Source organism: Polyodon spathula, chromosome 9 (genome assembly GCF_017654505.1).
Source record: "Polyodon spathula isolate WHYD16114869_AA chromosome 9, ASM1765450v1, whole genome shotgun sequence".
Classification (NCBI taxonomy): domain Eukaryota; kingdom Metazoa; phylum Chordata; class Actinopteri; order Acipenseriformes; family Polyodontidae; genus Polyodon; species Polyodon spathula.
In genome coordinates this window covers 21,856,757-21,875,195 of record NC_054542.1, presented here as the reverse complement: position 1 = coordinate 21,875,195, position 18,439 = coordinate 21,856,757, and the positions used below count along the sequence as shown (strand labels likewise).

The 18,439-nt window shown below is 49.8% G+C and overlaps 1 protein-coding gene across 1 annotated transcript in view; it reads left to right on the top strand.

Moving 5' to 3' along the window:
* The window catches only part of LOC121320500 (sodium/hydrogen exchanger 2-like), a 44,611-nt gene that overhangs the window by 6,593 nt on the left and 19,579 nt on the right, over positions 1 to 18,439 (top strand). The window lies entirely within an intron of this gene.

Sequence of the window (18,439 nt, the reverse complement as noted above, 5' to 3'; positions counted from 1 at the left end):
GGATACAGTTGCAGAGGTGATGCAGTGCAGGAATGAAACAGACAGAGACTGTAATCCAGTTTGGAAAAGGTGTTCTCTTTCAATTTGAAAATAGCCATCAATTAACGGCTATTGCCGTCAGATGATAGGATTATGCTGAGCTTAATAAAAAAGCTGCCTTTAGGCCTCCATAGCTCTGACGTCAGCGCCCCTCCCCTCGGGTGCTGAATGACTATGCAGAAGGCAGGAAGCTCACCCTCCTTTACTCTCAGCTGCTGAACGGGATTGAGCGTAAACTATAAAACACTCTTATTATTAAAAAAATTCAGTGTTTACACCCTTTGTTGCCTTAATTGTGCAAGGGAATCTGGTGGCTGCCCCTTCCTTGGGTTTATCTCACTGAAAAACCTCTAGTTACGTTCATTGAGTGCGGGCCGCGCGGGCCGGGCTCGGTTGATTTTTGCGCCTGCTTTTAGCTCTCGTATTCCTGCCCCTTAAGCACTCGGCTGAGTCACTTATTTCAGCGTTCTAGCTCTTTTCAGCTTGGTGACTCTTTGAGTCTGTCTCGCTTGTTATTATTTGAGAGTTTATTGTTATTACTTGTATTATTTTATTACTTGTACTAACATTTTATTTTCTTTCTTTCAGAGAGAAACACAAGGTGTGTTTGTGTTGGCCCTGGGCCTGATTGAACACTACAGCAGCGGTCTTTATTAAACCATAGCCTGCTAAACACTCAGCAGCAGTCTTTATTAGACCATAGCCTGCTCCAGACACCAGCTGCAGTTTTTACCCTGTGTGTTAGCTTAGATCTCCGGGTTTTCTGAGGGATTATTCCCTAAGAGAGTCTCACTACATCCTCGCAGAGACACATGCACGTGCGCACCAGTGCACACCAATGCCCCGTGCACTCCTGTGCCCTGTGCACCATGCCCCGTGCACTCCCGTGCACTGTTCCCCGTGCACATCCGTGCACACCCGTGCACCCTATGCACTTCCGTGCCCGTACACCGTGCCCCATGCAAACCCGTGCACCGTGCCCCGTGCCCATGCACACTGTGCACCCTGTGCCCCGTGCACACCCGTGTCCCTGTACACCGTGCTCACCTGTGCACCCCGTGCCCCATGTACCGCATGCGCATACCTACTCCTATGCCCCGTGCACATCTTTACAAATGTACTGCTCTATGCTGGGCTTCCATGAGTGCGGCTCTTGTAACCGGAACATGCCCTCAGAGGACCCACATGAATTCTGTGTTTCATGTCTGGGTCCAGAACATGCTGCTTCGGCTTATTCTGCGCTATCTGCGGAAAGTTCCAGAGGCGGGTCCTAAAGGCTTGAACCAACAGGGCAATGGGGCTGGGATATCCTCTAGCAGGGGATCTCATTCTAAGTCTGTCCCCCTTCAGGTGGAACAGCACCATCTCCTGGCTAGGTCACCCTCCTCGTTTCTCGGGCGATGCTCTCGCTTGCCTACCAGGAGCGTGGGGCAGCTTCAACACTCCCCTCCTAAGGAACGTTCACCTCTCGCGCGGAGGCATGTGCGCTCCAGGTCCCCTAGGGACAAACAACCTAGCGGGATCTTGGTCCTCACGGACCAGATTGGTCGTTTTATGGAGGTAGTGATGGGACAACAGTTGCTCATGATGAGTATGCTGTCGGTCCCTGGCACCACAGCTGCGCCGGTCCCCCGGCCGCCCATTCTGACTGTTGAGCCTGAGCCTGAGCTTGAGCCTGAGGCCATCTCAGACTATGAAGAGGACATCCTCTCTCTGCAGGCGTCTGGTGACGAGGAGCTCATGCAGGAGGGGCTTTCTTGCAACTCAGTGGACGAGTTGCAGCAGGAACTGGAGGCAACTCCAGGACCAGTGTTTGAGGCTTTGGTTGAGCAAGCAGCTCAACGCCTAGGGGTGGAATGGCCCAGGGACAAGGAGCCCCAGGGCTCCTGGTTCCTCTCTGTTATGCCTGTGCATGACAGGACACTTCCCCTTTTCCCCAACTTTGTCAGGGAAGTCTAGTCTTCCTGGTCCAACCCAACGTCAGCACCTAGCATGGTGGCGGGAGCTCGGGTTTTTTCTTCCATGCAGGGAGCGGAGGATGGCTTCCCCCTGGTGGACTCCGCCATTGCGGCCCTCGTACAGGTGCCGGGCATTGGACCGGCCAAGGACCTACAATGTCTGAACAGACAGTGTCGGACGACAGAGACGCACCTCAAGAAGGCATATGCCGCTTGCTCCTAAGCTGCTTGGCTTTCTAATGTGTCAAGTATGCTCTCTGTTTATCAGGCGATCCTTATTAAGGAGCTCCCTGATATGGTCATGGCAGCTCAGAGACAAGATCTGAACCAGGTCTCTGAGGTGGTCACCACATTGGCCCAACTCATAGCCAGAGCAGAGGGCTGATGCCTTGCGGCGCTGGTGGTCACCAGACAGCAACTCTGGCTTTTCCAGGCTAGAGTTTAGGAGGAGGACAAGTCCTTTCTCCTGGATGCCCCTATCACTCCTGGCCATACTTTTGGCCCCACAGTGGAAGAGATGCTTCAGAGGACTCTGAAGACCAGGGAAGCGTCAAGGCAGTATGCCCAGCTGCTTCCACAGAAGCCCGCCTTGCCTGCTAGGGCTCCCCCCCTGTGGGGGCGACAGCCTCTGCCCAGGCCCGCTCATGCTCCTATGGCATGCCCGGCAGCAACTGGCACCCTAGGGGGAGCGGAAATCGGCAGCATCCCAAGGGTCCCGCGACTGCACCCCATGCGCAGCCTAAGGCTCAGCATCCGTGAAGGGCCGCAGCAGTCTTCAACCCCTGTGTCCCAGTTACTATGCTGGCAAACCAGCACCAACAACAGTTGGGTGCTCAAGACTATGCGGGCTGGTTACAGCCTTCAGTTCCAGTTAAAACTGATAGTAACTGCAGTGAAGGACCCGCTACAACATGCAGCTCTCAACATAGAAATCCTTGCGCTTCTCTTGAAGCGAGCCATTCGCGAAGTAGATCCCTTCTTTTGCAGGGAGGGGTTCTATTCAAAGTACTTCCTGGTGCCCAAGAAGGATGGCGGGTTCAGTTGTCTTGGATCTGAGACTTCTAAACAAACGTTTATGTTATGTTTCAAGATGCTCACACTCTGCCATGTCGTCCAGGCCATTCGGGGCCGGGCGATTGGTTTACCACCGTAGACCTGAAGGATGCGTACTTTCACATACCCATCAGGCCAGGGCACTGGAAATACATTCACTTTGCATTTCAGGGCAGGTTCTATGAGTACTGCATACTCCCCTTCGGCCTGTCCCTTGCTCCTCACACTTTTTCCAAGTGCATAGACGCCATTCTGGCCCCCCTGCAGGTTCAGGGCATTCGACTGATGAATTATCTAGATGACTGGCTCATCTGCGCTCAGTCACAGGAACAAGCCCTGGCACATATGGCGTTGGTCACAGACCACCTCCACCAAAGGCCTTTCCAGGCCTGGTTCAACTCATTTGCATTTCATGCGCAATGAGACGGACATCGCACCAGGACAATTGAAAGATCATTTTACCAGGGGTATCGCGACGTCCTGGGCCCTCTTTCGAGGAGTTCCAGTGTCGGAAATATGTGCTGCGGCTAGCTGGGCTACGCCACACACCTTCATGAGGTTCTACAGACTGAATATACTGGATTCTTCTGCTCTACTTTTTGGAGCATCGGTCTTGGATTCTATTACACCAGTGAAAGAGACCACTTAGTGTTAGTCTGGATTAGACTATTGTACTCTCTGAGTACACTTTCCATGTGGTAAGAGTATCCGGTACGTTATCGTACTGTTAAAGACCCTCTGTTCATAGAACAGTATTAGGACATCAGATGCTGTTCTGTGTATTTTTTACATGTAGACCGATCCTGTCCTACTGCCGCATGGTCTCCCTCGTGACTGCTTTATATGTACCCATTAGTTGATGGCTATTTTTGAATTGAAAGATAACATAAGGTTACGGATGCAACCCCGGTTCTCTGAAAGAGAAAATAGCCATCAAGCAGCGAGGTTGCTTCAGCAGCCCTTTCGGCCTGAAGCAAAAGAGGCTGAGCTTCCTGCGCTCTGCATAGTTGTTCAGCACCCGAGGGGCGGGGCGTTGACATCAGAGCTACAGAGGCCTAAAGGCAGCTTTTTTATTAAGCTCAGCATAATCCTATCACCTGATGGCAATACCCGTTAGTTGATGGCTATTTTCTCTTTCGAAGAACTGGGGTTGCATCCGCAACCTTACGTTTTTATTTATATCCAGGTCTGGAGACCAAATTATAAACCCGGGCAATACACACCAATGTGTAGTGCGCAGAGGAAATAATAACGGGTTGCAGTCCAAACAATAAACACAAAATATCCATCCCACAATAATACTAACATGGTTACCAGTCCTGGGTGCGTGCAGTAGTGCTCGTGGTGGGTGATAACAGTTTATTTTGTAACAGTGCTGTAGTGTTGTTCTGGCTTTGTGCTGGCCCAAGGCAACAGCTCCGGATACGTGTTAGCCATCTGGTGATTCTCAAACAAGACAATTACTAACAACACGAAAAAGAAACAAAACACTCACGATTCGATTTATGTTTCACAGGGATCTCTCACAGTCCTTCTAAGCGATGGTAATAGCCGGCTAATCCCAGTAGTGACCTTGATTAGTGAGTAGCCAGTAGTGAGTATTGGTTTTGGGGATTGACCAAAGCCTGGATTTTGGTGATCAAGACCTCCCTTGTCTGCCAGGGCTTTAATAAATTTACATAATAAATTTCATGTTCATTACGGTGATTTGGCTGTCTAATTTCATAATTCACCTTTCCTATAGCCTGAATCACTTCATATGGCCCCTGACATTTAGCACACAAATGACCGACCAAATCCAGGCGATCTCTTAGGAGCACATGCTTCACTACATTTTTGGATGAGCCTTTGTGCTCCTCCCACCCCTCTCTCAACAGATCGAGGATGCCGCAAGGCTGTCGGCTACAAGAGCTCGAAGGGGGAGAACCCTGTCGAACTCTGCGGCACCTCTCTCACTGTGAATAGGAGGTAGAGAAGAAGCGATGCCTAATGTTTTTGCTCTTACGTTACAAACCGTCTCAGCATCGACTTCAAGGTCTGATTTAAAGGTTTCCACCAAACTGTCCATCTGTGGATGATAAACAGACATCCTGGTATTTTTAATATTTTATATACCTGCTGTAATGTGTTAGACAGAAAGTTAGTTCCATGATCAGTAAAACTCTCTTTGGGGATCCCCACTCTCGCCACAATCTGTACTAACTCTGTAGCTATTGCAGCGGCACTAGCGGACCTCAATGAAAGTCAATGCATAATCTACCACTACTAATATATGCGTATACCCAGAATCAGAAGGTAGCTAAGGGCCCATTTTTTCCATTACAATGCGTTCAAAAGGAGTGGAAATAATCGGCAGTGGAACCAAAGGGACGGGGCACACTTGACCCAGCATTACTCACTGTCTGGGCATGTGGCTACATATTTCGACACATCAGTATGAAGACCTACCTGACAGAATTCAGCCAATATCTGTTCCTTTGTCTTGTCAGCTCCAAGGTGCCCCGCAAAAGGGATATCATGTGCCAGCCTCATGACCTTAGTCCGACAAGACGGGGAAACCAATAATTGTAATCCTGTGCCCAAGGCTAGATTTACCTTATACAGTAATTGTCCCTTGATACTGAAGTGTGGATATACTAGCACCCCAGCGCCATCAACATCCTTATTGTCAATAGACCGGACCTGCCCCCAAGCGTGCACTAGTGCCGGGTCATTATGTTGACCCCACACTGTGTCTGCGCTTGAGTACCATATGTCCGGTATATTGAGAGGGGCTGGAGTAGCATCTGCCCTGGATGGATCAGTAACCTAGCCCTCTCTATCACACTGTGTTCTGACTCCTTTTGACTGGCGTTTGTTACCATCTGAGCGCTCTCCTACCAGACCCCAGCCTTGTCTCAGTGATGATCCTTCCCATTTTGCGATCCTTCTCTCTTTATTTGAAAATAGGATAAAACATTTCAGCTTGAAAAGGAAACACATCACCAGTTTGTTCCCTTTTCTTTTTTCTGCCACGTTTACATGTGCAGCTGAGACTGCCATTATTTGCATTAATTCTTTGAATTTTGGCCAGTCTCGGCCCAGAATAACTGGGTCTGGCAACCTTTCCGCCACTCCTACTACTAGGTGACGTCTTATCGGTCCTACCGATCAATATACTTTTAGTGTGGGGTATGCCACCATGTCTCCATTAATACAGGAGATGGCCACCTGATCTTGTGGCCGCCACGACACATCGCCCAAGGGAGCTGTTCCAATCAAGGTTTGCTCACATCCCGTGTCCACTAATGCATGGATTTTCACATTATCCAGAACCAATCAATCATACAAGGGCCCTCCCAACCATTTTCCCCACGCTTACCTATCTCAGGTGCCCAATTACATGCAGCCATGTCACATTCCATGGCAGTCCCGGTTGGTTGCACCTAAAACAATTTGGGGGGACAGAGGGGACAATCGTTAAATATCTGTCCCATTGCTGATATGGCAACGGGGCAGGGGCAGCACCTCTACCCCAGCTGGGGTTCAACCTTGGTCTCCATGAAGGGGAGGCAAGATGGCCGATTGGGGTCAGCAGTCTCAAAGGTCTGGGTCCCGGGTCTGATGGTGGTAGTGGCAGAGGAGAGAGAGGTAGGGTTCGGCTGCTCCGAAGTGTGGGGACCAACAATATCCCTGTCCGGGCGGAGACTAGGGAGTCCTCGAAATCTTCGGCCAGTTTCATGGCGTCTTCCAGGGTGTCAGGCTTGTGGCGCCGTATACAGGCTTGGGAATTGGCGCCGACCACATGGCAAAATTGAAAAACCTCTGTCTTCCCATTTGCAGGTTGGTTTTCTTCTGGGGGTCACTAGGGGTCACACAACTGCTCTGCAACCACCCAGGGGTATGTATCCGGGGATCTTCAGTACTCTCTAAACCGTACCCGGTGGGTCTCTGCTAAAACAGTTTATCTTAGTTTACTCTGCAGTAATATGTTTTTCTAGCCAATTAGTAGGCCTCTACAGCTAAAGTATAGGGACCATTTTGCATTGGCGGAAGGGCAGGATTCAATAAAACATTAACTTGAAATTTAAAATCTAGCTTTGTTTGTGAAAAAATATGTTAAGCTATTTTATAAGCGCAATAACACACCTGAAGTAATGGTTTGTGCTGATACAACCCACTTCTCAGGTGGCTGGAAGCACTCGGCTGCGTCTCACAATGCACACACCCTCTCATGTGTTATTGTTTACTTAACAAGCATAGGTAGCATAAGTTCCTTGGGGAGCGTTGATGTACAGAAATCTTCAAGTAGTGCCACAAATTTTCGATTGGATTTAGGTCGGGGCTTTGACTGGGCCACACAGGGACATTTACCTTTTTGTTCCTTAGCCACTCCAGTGTAGATTTGGCTGTGTGCTTTGGGTCACGGTCATGCTGAAAGGTGAATGTCTGTCCCAGTTTCAGCTTTCTTGCAGAGTGCAGCAGGTTTTCCTCAAGGACATTTCTGTAATTTGCTCCATTCATTTTCCCTTCTATCCTGACAAGTGCCCCACTCCCTGCCGATAAGAAACATACCCATAACATGAAGCTGTCAGCTGTAAGTGATTCCAAACATGTTGGGTTTGTTCCAAACATAATGCTTTGAATTTAGGCCAAAAAATTCCATTTTAGTTTCGTCAGACCACAAAACTTTTTGCCACACGGCTACATAATCTCCTGGATGTTTTTTTTTTGCATACTTCAAACAGGATTCAAGGTGGGCTTTCTTTAATAAAATACAGGCCAGATTTATGGAGTGCTTGGGATATTGTTGTCACATGCACACTTTGACCAGTCTTGGTCAAAGAAGTCTGTATCTCTTGCAAAGTTGCCATTGGCCTCTTGGTAGCCTCTCTGATAAGTGTCCTTCTTGCTCAGTCATCCAGTTTGGAGGGACCCCCTGATCTAAGCAGGGTCTTGATGGTGCCATACACCATTCACTTCTTAATAATCGCCTTGACCGTGACATTCAAGGCCTTTGATATTTTTTTACACCCATCCCCTGATCTGTGCCTTTCAACAACTTTGTCCTGGAGTTCTTTTGAAAGCTCCTTGGTGCTCATGGTTCTTTGTTGTTCTTCATGAGTCTTTGTTTTGAAATGCACCACCCAGCAGAGGGAACCTAAATGAACTGCTGAATTTATCCTGAAATCATGAATCACTACAATTTAACACAGTTGGAGGCCACTTAACTTGATGTGTGATTTTGAAGGCGATTGGTTATACCTGAGCTAATTTAGGATTGCTATTACAAGGGGGGTGGACACTTATCCAACCAAGCTATTTCAGTTTTTATTTTTAATTAATTTTCTACAAATTGCTAGAATATTTTTTTCACTTGGAAGTTGTGGGGTAGGATGTGTAGATCAATGAAAAAAAATAAAATAATGCATTTTAATTTCAGGCTGTAAGTCAGCAAAAGGTAAAAATTTTGAAAGGGGGTGTAGACTTTCTATAGGCACTGTGTGTATGTATATATATATATATATATATATATATATATATATATATATATATATATATATATATATATATATATATATATATATATATATATATATATATTCGATGGGTTTGAGGGTAGGGGTTAGGTATCCATCTCAGTCAGCTTACTCCCTGGCTTACCCCGGGCAGGTCGCTGCGCGAGTCTCGCAGATCATTTGAGGGTGGATGGAGACCAAAGGCATGCTTTATTAGGTGGCAGAAAATAAGGCACTGACTCAGCCAGTTTAACTGAAACCAATCGTACTGTTTATTAACAAAACAAATCAACAGTACAGAGGTTGTATTCAACACTGTAGGGTCTGACCCTGTGACTAGGGCCCGCTGCGTAGTACACTCATACCATAGCACAGTCCCGCAGTATCTCTCCCTAACGCAGCTGGGGATCAGAGCGCATGAGTACTCCCGCTCCGAATTTATATAGCAAGGCTCCTTCCCGCCACACAAATGCAACAACTTCAGAGACAGAGGAGGGAGTGCTTGGGGGTTTCAATACATAAAACACAACCTATACATACAGTCGACAATACAAACACAGGAGATAGTCACAAACACTAGACCCCACTAATATAACAAGACCCCCTCCTTAAGGGTCAATCATCCCGATTACACCGATTTCATTAACACCACATTGCCCTTTGTATGGATTTATTTATTTATTTTAACCTACAGGGCTACTCCCCATTGTACCTCCAAAGGCGGTCCTGGTGAATAATTTTAGGCGTGGACCTGTTATCTCTCCTAATGCCATACACCACCTCATTTACTTTCTTACACACTGTATATGGCCCTTCCCAATCTTTTTGCAATTTAGGTGACCTACCCTTTTACCTGCGTTGGTTATGAAACCACACTTTGTCTCCCACTTCATGAGAGTCAGCCACAACTCTTACATCATACCGGCGCTTTACCTGGTCAGCAGCTGATTTTAAACTTTCCCTTACAAACCGTGAACCCACTCAAGAGACTGCTGCAGACAATCAGCATAGTCCAGGGGATCCTCAAAGCTACGAGAGGTGTCAGGGGTTCCAGAAACCAGCCTCACAGGTGAATGGAGCTCCTCTCCAAACATCAGTAGTGCAGGTGTGCACTGTGTCATTTCATGTTTAGCCGTTCTATAGGTGAACAACAGTAAGGGGATGTGAGTATCCCAATCCTGCTGGTTCTGCTCTACAAACAGGGCTAACTGGTTTTTGAGAGTGCGTATATACCTCTCCACCATACTGTCAGTGTGGCAGGCTGGCGAGTGGATAGAGGCCCAGAGACAGACTGCAGTTCAAAAAAAATAACTATTTTATTATAAATAAACAAAAATAAAGTGCACAAGGGCAAAATAACAGATACTCAAACACAAATAAAGCAAAAACAAAACTCACAAAAATAAAGTTTCCAGGCTGGGCAATGCCTTCACTGGATTTAGAAAATTCAAAAACCACAAAACAAACACCAACCTGCTTCCTCAGCTCCCTTCTCCCAAATGAGAAGCTGAGGCCTCCTTTTATATCAGGTGGCTGGGCGCTGATTGATCGTTAATCAACCTAATCAACTAATCAACCCCAGCCACCTGAACATAATAAACCCAGGCAGGCAGGGGAAGTTAACCCCATCCCTGCCAATTTAAAAGGGCAGAGCTTTGCTCTGCCACACACCTCCCCCCCATGTACAACGTACACCGGCCGCAATCGGCCAACTCCCCCCTTCCCCCCCCCCCCCCCCCCCTCCTCCCCTCCTCCCCCCAAGAGTCCAATTATGTCCCTTGGGTGGGCTGTTATGGTGGGTGGTGGTGGGCGGGGTTGATGTCGGAGCCCCCAAGCCTTCTTTGGTTGAGGGGGCCCCGAATGTCCAAGGTAGCATGGCGACGGCGGCCCGGCTCCCTCTGGTGGCGGAGGCGGCGGACGGCCCGGCTCCCTCTGGTGGCGGAGGCGGAGGCGGCGGACCGGCTCCCTCTGGTGGCGGAGGCGGCGGACCGGCTCCCTCTGGTGGCGGAGGCGGCGGCGGCCCGGCTCCCTCTGGTGGCGGAGGCGGCGACGGCGGACCGGCTCCCTCTGGTGGCGGAGGCGGCGACGGCGGACCGGCTCCCTCTGGTGGCGGAGGCGGCGACGGCGGACCGGCTCCCTCTGGTGGCGGAGGCGGCGACGGCGGCCCGGCTCCCTCTGGTGGCGGAGGCGGCCCGGCTCCCTCTGGTGGCGGAGGTGGCGGAGGCGGCGGCGGCGGCCCGGCCCGGCTCCCTCTGGCTCTGAGAGCGGCGGCGGCTCCTCCCTCTCGGGCTCTGGGAGCGACGGCAGATCCTCCTCCCTCTCTGGCTCTGGGAGCGACGGAGGCTCCTCACCCCTCTCTGGCTCTGGGAGCGACGGCGGCTCCTCACCCCTCTCTGGCTCTGGGAGCGACGGAGGCTCCTCCTCCCTCTCTGGCTCTGGGAGCGACGGCAGATCCTCCTCCCTCTCTGGCTCTGGGAGCGACAGCAGATCCTCCTCCCTCTCTCTCTCTGGGAGCGACAGCAGATCCTCCTCCCTCTCTCTCTCTGGGAGCGACAGCAGATCCTCCTCCCTCTCTGGCTCTGGGAGCGACAGCAGATCCTCCTCCCTCTCTGGCTCTGGGAGCGACGGCAGATCCTCCTCCCTCTCTGGCTCTGGGAGCGACGGCAGATCCTCCTCCCTCTCTCTCTCTGGGAGCGACGGCAGATCCTCCTCCCTCTCTGGCTCTGGGAGCGACAGCAGATCCTCCTCCCTCTCTCTCTCTGGGAGCGACGGCAGATCCTCCTCCCTCTCTGGCTCTGGGAGCGACAGCAGATCCTCCTCCCTCTCTGGCTCTGGGAGCGACAGCAGATCCTCCTCCCTCTCTTCTCTCTGGGAGCGACAGCAGATCCTCCTCCCTCTCTGGCTCTGGGAGCGACAGCAGATCCTCCTCCCTCTCTGGCTCTGGGAGCGACGGCAGATCCTCCTCCCTCTCTGGCTCTGGGAGCGACGGCAGATCCTCCTCCCTCTCTCTCTCTGGGAGCGACAGCAGATCCTCCCTCCCTCTCTGGCTCTGGGAGCGACAGCAGATCCTCCTCCCTCTCTGGCTCTGGGAGCGACAGCAGATCCTCCTCCCTCTCTGGCTCTGGGAGCGACAGCAGATCCTCCTCCCTCTCTGGCTCTGGGAGTGACGGAGGCTCCTCCTCCCTCTCTGGCTCTGGGAGCGACGGCGGATCCTCCTCCCTCTCTGGCTCTGGGAGCGACGGCAGCTCCTCATCCCTCTCTGGCTCTGGGAGCGACGGCAGCTCCTCACTCCCTCTCTGGCTCTGGGAGCGACGGCAGCTCCTCCTCCCTCTCTGGCTCTGGGAGCGACGGCAGCTCCTCACCCCTCTCTGGCTCTGGGAGCGACGGCAGCTCCTCACCCCTCTCTGGCTCTGGGAGCGACGGCAGCTCCTCACCCCTCTCTGGCTCTGGGAGCGACGGCAGCTCCTCACCCCTCTCTGGCTCTGGGAGCGACGGCAGCTCCTCACCCCTCTCTGGCTCTGGGAGCGACGGCAGCTCCTCACCCCTCTCTGGCTCTGGGAGCGACGGCAGCTCCTCCTCCCTCTCTGGCTCTGGGAGCGACGGCAGCTCCTCACCCCTCTCTGGCTCCCGGGAAGGCGGCTCACCCCTCTCTGGCTCTCGGGAAGGCGGCTCACCTCTCTTTATTGGAGTGACCGGTGGATCTCCCATGTCTACCGCCAGGTAATTAACCACCATGAGGGCAACCTCTGGGAAGGAGGCCGGGTGGTGCTGTTCCTCCCACTGTTCCCACCTCTCCCCATCTCGACGCCACAGCGTGTTGATAACTATGGGGAGATCGTGGACGAGGTCTGCCTCAGGGTGCATCAACCAGTCCCAGATCTCCTGGGACGGTGGTGAAGGTGGTGGTGCTGGAGGTAGTGGGGTGGCCCCTGATGCCCGGGGTGAACACGGCACCTCTTCCTGGGCCTGGTTGTAGGGGCATCCTGCCCAGTTGTGGCCGTCCTCCTCACACCGGCCACACCAGTTTGCCGGTGGCACGTCTGGGCAGGACCGCCAACGATGGTCCTCCTTCCCACACCAGGAACACCAAGGGAAGAGGCTGGCCGGGTCCTCCAGCAGTGGCTGCAGCAGCTTACATTTCTTCAGCTGCTGCTTGTCCTGCCTTTTCCACTGTCTGCTCTTCTTTCCCATTTTTTCAAAAAAAAAAAAAAAAATAAATACTGCTCTGAGCCTCTAGGTGGCGCTATCCCACTCCTGACACCAAATGTGGCAGGCTGGCGAGTGGATAGAGGCCCAGAGACAGACTGCAGTTCAAAAAAATAACTATTTTATTATAAATAAACAAAAATCCAAAAACAAAACTCACAAAAATAAAGTTTCCAGGCTGGGCAATGCCTTCACTGGATTTAGAAAATTCAAAAAACCACAAAACAAACACCAACCTGCTTCCTCAGCTCCCTTCTCCCAAATGAGAAGCTGAGGCCTCCTTTTATATCAGGTGGCTGGGCGCTGATTGATCGTTAATCAACCTAATCAACTAATCAACCCCAGCCACCTGAACATAATAAACCCAGGCAGGCAGGGGAAGTTAACCCCATCCCTGCCAATTTAAAAGGGCAGAGCTTTGCTCTGCCACAGTCAGACTGAGGCTTCAGTGGCGTGGTGAGTGTCTTCCGCACACCCATCAGCTGACATACCCTGGAGAAAAAATCTGATTCAAAATTGTGGCCCTGGTCTGAATGCAGTTCATCGGGCACGCCAAACCGAGCAATCATCTGAGAGACCAGTGTCTGGGTCACTGTGTTGGCATCCTGGGTAGGAATGGAGGAGGCTTCCGGCCATTTAGTTGGGTTGTCCATAGCAACCAGCAGATACTGATTGCCAGACTCAGACCTTGGAAATGGGCCATCGATGTCGACCGCCACACGCTGGAGCCGGCCCCCCACTACATCCTGCTGCATTGGAGCATGTCCCCGCCTCAGTGGACCCTTCCTCGCTGCACAGTCTGTACATTTCCTACATCACCTCTCACAGTCCTGCCGATACTTTACCCAATAGAACCATTCCCTTACCTTCCCCAGGGTTTTGTCTACCCCAAAGTGGCCACTGGCTCAGGTGCTGTGAGCAAGGGTTAGCACTTCACTTTGCAGGGACCCTGGAACTAACAGCTGATACCTGCAGCGCCCACCCGAGTGAGCCTCCCACTTATGGTACAGTAGCCCGTCTTTTAGTTCTATACCATCCCAAATAGCCCAGTATGCTCTGACGTGTGACACATTTTCCCACTGTGGACAACCCCCATTCTCTTTCCAGACAAACAGAGGATGAAAATCAGACTTGGCTTGCTGCGCAGCCCTCAGCTCTTCAGCACTGTGACCCTCAATAAGCTGTTCAGTCTGCCTCACAGCAGCTCCACGTATTAACCGGCACAGTGACTCTGTATGTAGCTGTATTACTTTCACGCTGGCACTTCTGGGAGTCCCCTTTTCCAGCACCTCCTTCACATCCCTTCCTAACCGTGGCAGCATGTTCCCCTCCCACATTGCTACCCTTCCGCTGCTCTGCTCTCAAACAGAAGCTGCAATTAGTAACAGAACAGGGCCATCTAGAGAGAGCATCAGCATTGCCATGCTTTAACCCCGCCGGGGTTAGGGTTAGGGTTAGGGTTAGGGTTAGGGTTAGGGTTGCAGCCACCTTGCAATCTGGTCCTCTGGTGCTTGAACCTGAAAAGCCATTGTAAAGCAGAGTGGTCAATACGTACAACAAAAGGTCGGCCATCAAAGAATGGTGAAAATGCGTGATACCTTTTACACAGCTAGCAGTTCTTTGCGTGTGGTGCAGTAGTTGCTGTCAGGGTCTGGCTGTAGTATGCTATGACCCTCTCCACTCCATTCTTGACCTGTGAAAGGACAGCTCCAACTCCCATGTCGCTGGCTTCTGTGTCCAGGGTGAATGGAAGGTTAAATTGAGGGTAACCTAATAAAGGGGCAGAGCCTAAAGCCTGTTTGAGGTGAATAAAAGCACTCTCACATGCTTTACTCCAATGGAACATCTGTCCCTTCTTTGTCAAAGCATGCAGCAGCTTAGCAATGTCTGCAAACGACCCAATAAACTTCCTGTAGTAGGAGAATAAACCCAAGAAGCAGCGTATCTCACTTACATTTACTGGCCTAGGTTAGTTGCTGACTGCTACTATTTTGATGGGGTCTGTAGCAACACCTCATTCACTAACTATGTGTCCAAGATAAACCACCTCCTTTTCAAACAACTTGCATTTAGCAGGGTTCACTTTTAAACCAGTTTTCTTGAGTTTCTCAAACACTTGTTCTAAATTATTTAGTGCCTGTGAAAATGTGTGTGCGTGCACCAGCAGGTCATCAAGGTAAATAAGACAGACTTCCCCTGGCAGGCCTGCCAGCACCCTCTCCATAAGCCTACTCCATAGGTGGCAGGCACATTACAGAGATCAAAGGGTAACACACTGAACTGGTACAAGCCCCGTCCAACTGTGAGTGCCATCTTTGCTCTATCAGCTTTGTTGACCCCCACCTGCCAATACCCACTCTTTCAATCCAGTGTGGAAAACCAGACAGAACCCCCCAATTCCTGAAGTGTGTCATCAATCCTCGGCAGAGGGTAAGAATCTTTCTCAGTAACCTCATTCAGCTTCCTATAGTCTACGCAGAACCTATTGCTGGCCCATGGACTACTGGAGTCCTCAATAACCCTCTTCCTCTTGAGGTCTCTGATAATGCTTTCCACTGCCCCTTGTTTTGCTATTGGTATCCTCCTAGTAGCCTGTTTAATTGGTGCTGCATTGCCAGTATTTATTTTATGGTTTACCAATGCAGTGCTACCAAAATCATCCTCATCTTTGCAGAAAATATTGTGGTGCTCAATCAGAAAAGTTTTAAGTTGTCTCTGTTTTTCCTTGTTAAGCTCAGCTCTGCTGCTTTCCTACAAACCTGTTAAGTAGTCAGGCAGTGTTCTGAGAACTATACCACTTTTTAGTCTACGGCAATTCTTAAAATCACCGCTAGGTGGTGGCTGGCTGAGTGAGCAGCACCCTGCACTCTCAGCTTGTACTATTCTTGCTGCTTCCCATTCAGCTAACACTTTACCCTTTTTAATCACTTTGTCGGTATGGGATACATTCAACAGCCTTATGGGCACCATTTTCGAGTTTAGATCTACTAAGATCTTGCGACTAATATGTCAGGGTAGCCTTTGTTTTTAGGATCATTTTCGATTTCACCCCATTGCGAAATACAAGCTGTTTTGCTGTCTAACTCAGCCGCTACGAGGATCTCAGAGCCTGCAGGAACAGTAAGTCTGCACCCTGCTACAATACGCCCACAAAAGGTGGGTTCTAATTCAGCCTGCGTGTGGCTTAATGCAAGCTCTGTGCCATTCAGTGACAGTACATTTCTCTGTATATCCAAAATCCCACGGTTTGCCTGTAATAGATACAAACACATTAACAAATCATCTGTAATATCAGCTACCCAATCCCTGTGATGAAAGGAGTATTGTCCAATCAGAAACTTTAGCTTGCCAGTCCTATTTGCTGATGTCACATCTCTGGTTACAGTCTTAATGCTGCAAGTCTCCAGAGCACTACAGTCTGATACTTTTGATGCTATCTTCTCAAATAGTTTGGGACTCATGACAGTCAAATTTGCTCCGGTATCTATTATGGCATCGACATGACACAGTGGATAACCAAACCACACGCAGTCCCCAGTTTCCCAACATTAAACACAGTTTCAGAAGACTCCTTTACATTATTTCCCAGGTTCAGCCCCACAACCTGAGAACTTAACAGTTTCCCTGATCAATTGCAGACATTGCTTTGTCCCCTGTTGCACCCTCCCTGTTTCGATATCTTTTGAATTTTTGACAAAACCTTTGTATGTGTCCTCTCTTATGGCAATAGTGACACTCGCCATCAAATTTAGCCGTTTTATAGGTGGCCAAATCAATTATAGCCTTCCCCATGGCGTCCAATTTTTCAACCAAATTTGCCAACACCTCCCCTATAGTCAAATCATTGTTACTTTCCATTCCCTTGCAAGCAGACTCAGCAGTTGTCGAATCATTCTGGTTTTGAATGCGGCGAACGATGTGCTGAACCGGCTTCTTTTCACCAACGGTTACATAGATGCACTCTAGCTGAATTGCTCGATTGAGTACGTTGGTGAGTGTGCGAAAAGACCCCTCCCTCAGTCAGATTTTCAACTCCCAGTCTGGCAGCAAGCTGATGAATGTATCGATGAGCAAAGCATCTCTGCAGCTCTCCGGCACCTCAGCAAATGAAAGCGCGAAGAGATGTTGTAGATCCTGAGCAATGTCAGCAAGGGACTCGTCTGGCTTTTTCTTCCTAGTGTCGTACTGGGCTTTGGCAAGTTCCTTCTGCGATCGCCTGTAGCTCACACCCAGGACATCAACTAGCCTCCTATAACCGAACGCAGCCTTCGTTTGCAGCAAGGTAAGTGTGGTCATAGCATCTCTGTCTAGGCTGATAGCAAGCTGAGCACGCTTCTCGTTGTCAGTCCAGCCATTTAGTGCACTGACCGTCTCGAAGTGCTGGTGTATGCTGCCCAGTTCATTTTCCCGTTAAACTTGCTCGGTTTAACTTTCTGCTGTGTAGACCCTGAAGTAGCAGCAGGAAGCGAGGTCTGCAGGCTCTGTAGTGCAGCGGGGTTGGAGAGCACTGTACTCAGCAGTCTTTCTAGCTGCTGTATCCTCTCCTTCAGCAGATTCTGTTCACCAACAGCGGCATTGCGAACCGCTTGTAATTTGTACTCGAAGCCTTCCAACCTTTTGACCCTCTTCCATTTTGTTGCGGAGCTGGCTTGCAGTTTCTGCAATTTCGACTTTGTAAATCTGTTGGACCGCCTTAGTGCTGGTGTGTATGTCGGATTTTAACTTGTTCTGACTGTGTAGCGACTGCACCAACATTGCCTTTAATTCATCCATATTTTCCCTCTCTGTACGATCTCCAGTTCTGACACCAGTTGTTACCTCCTGCCTGTCCATCTCAGTCAGCTTACTCCCTGGCTTACCCCAGGCAGGTCGCTGCGCGAGTCTCGCAGATCATTTGAGGGTGGATGGAGACCAAAGGCTTGCTTTCTTAGGTGGCGGAAAATAAGGCACTGACTCAGCCAGTTTAACTGAAACCAATCGTACCGTTTATTAACAAAACAAACCAACAGTACAGAGGTTGTATTCAACACTGTAGGGTCTGACCCTGTGACTAGGGCCCGCTGTGTAGTACACTCATACCATAGCACAGTCCAGCAGTATCTCTTCCTAACGCAACTGGGGATCAGAGCGCGTGAGTACTCCCGCTCCGAATTTATATAGCAAGGCTCCTTCCCGCCACACAAATGCAACAACCTCAGAGACAGAGGAGGGAGTGCTTGGGGGTTTCAATACATAAAACACAACCTATACATACAGTCGACAATACAAACACAGGAGATATTCACAAACACTAGGCCCCACTACATATAACTATATATATATATATATATATATATATATATATATATATATATATATATACACACACACACACACACACACACACACACACACACACACACACACACACATATATATATATATATATATATATATATATATATTGCGGTGTTAATAAAACAGTGTGTAAACAGACAGTATGCTACGAAAATATTTTACTACAAGTTCTGTAAAATCAGATTCAGATCAAGCTATTTATATAGATAACAGCAATTCGAATAAATGTAGAAATTGTGAAGAGAATTTTCCAGGAAAGGAATGAACGAAAAGGATTCAGTTTTCATAGGCTGCTTCCTGAAGCATTATGGAGGACTCAGATTGGCAGGAAGAATGAACAATAAACCA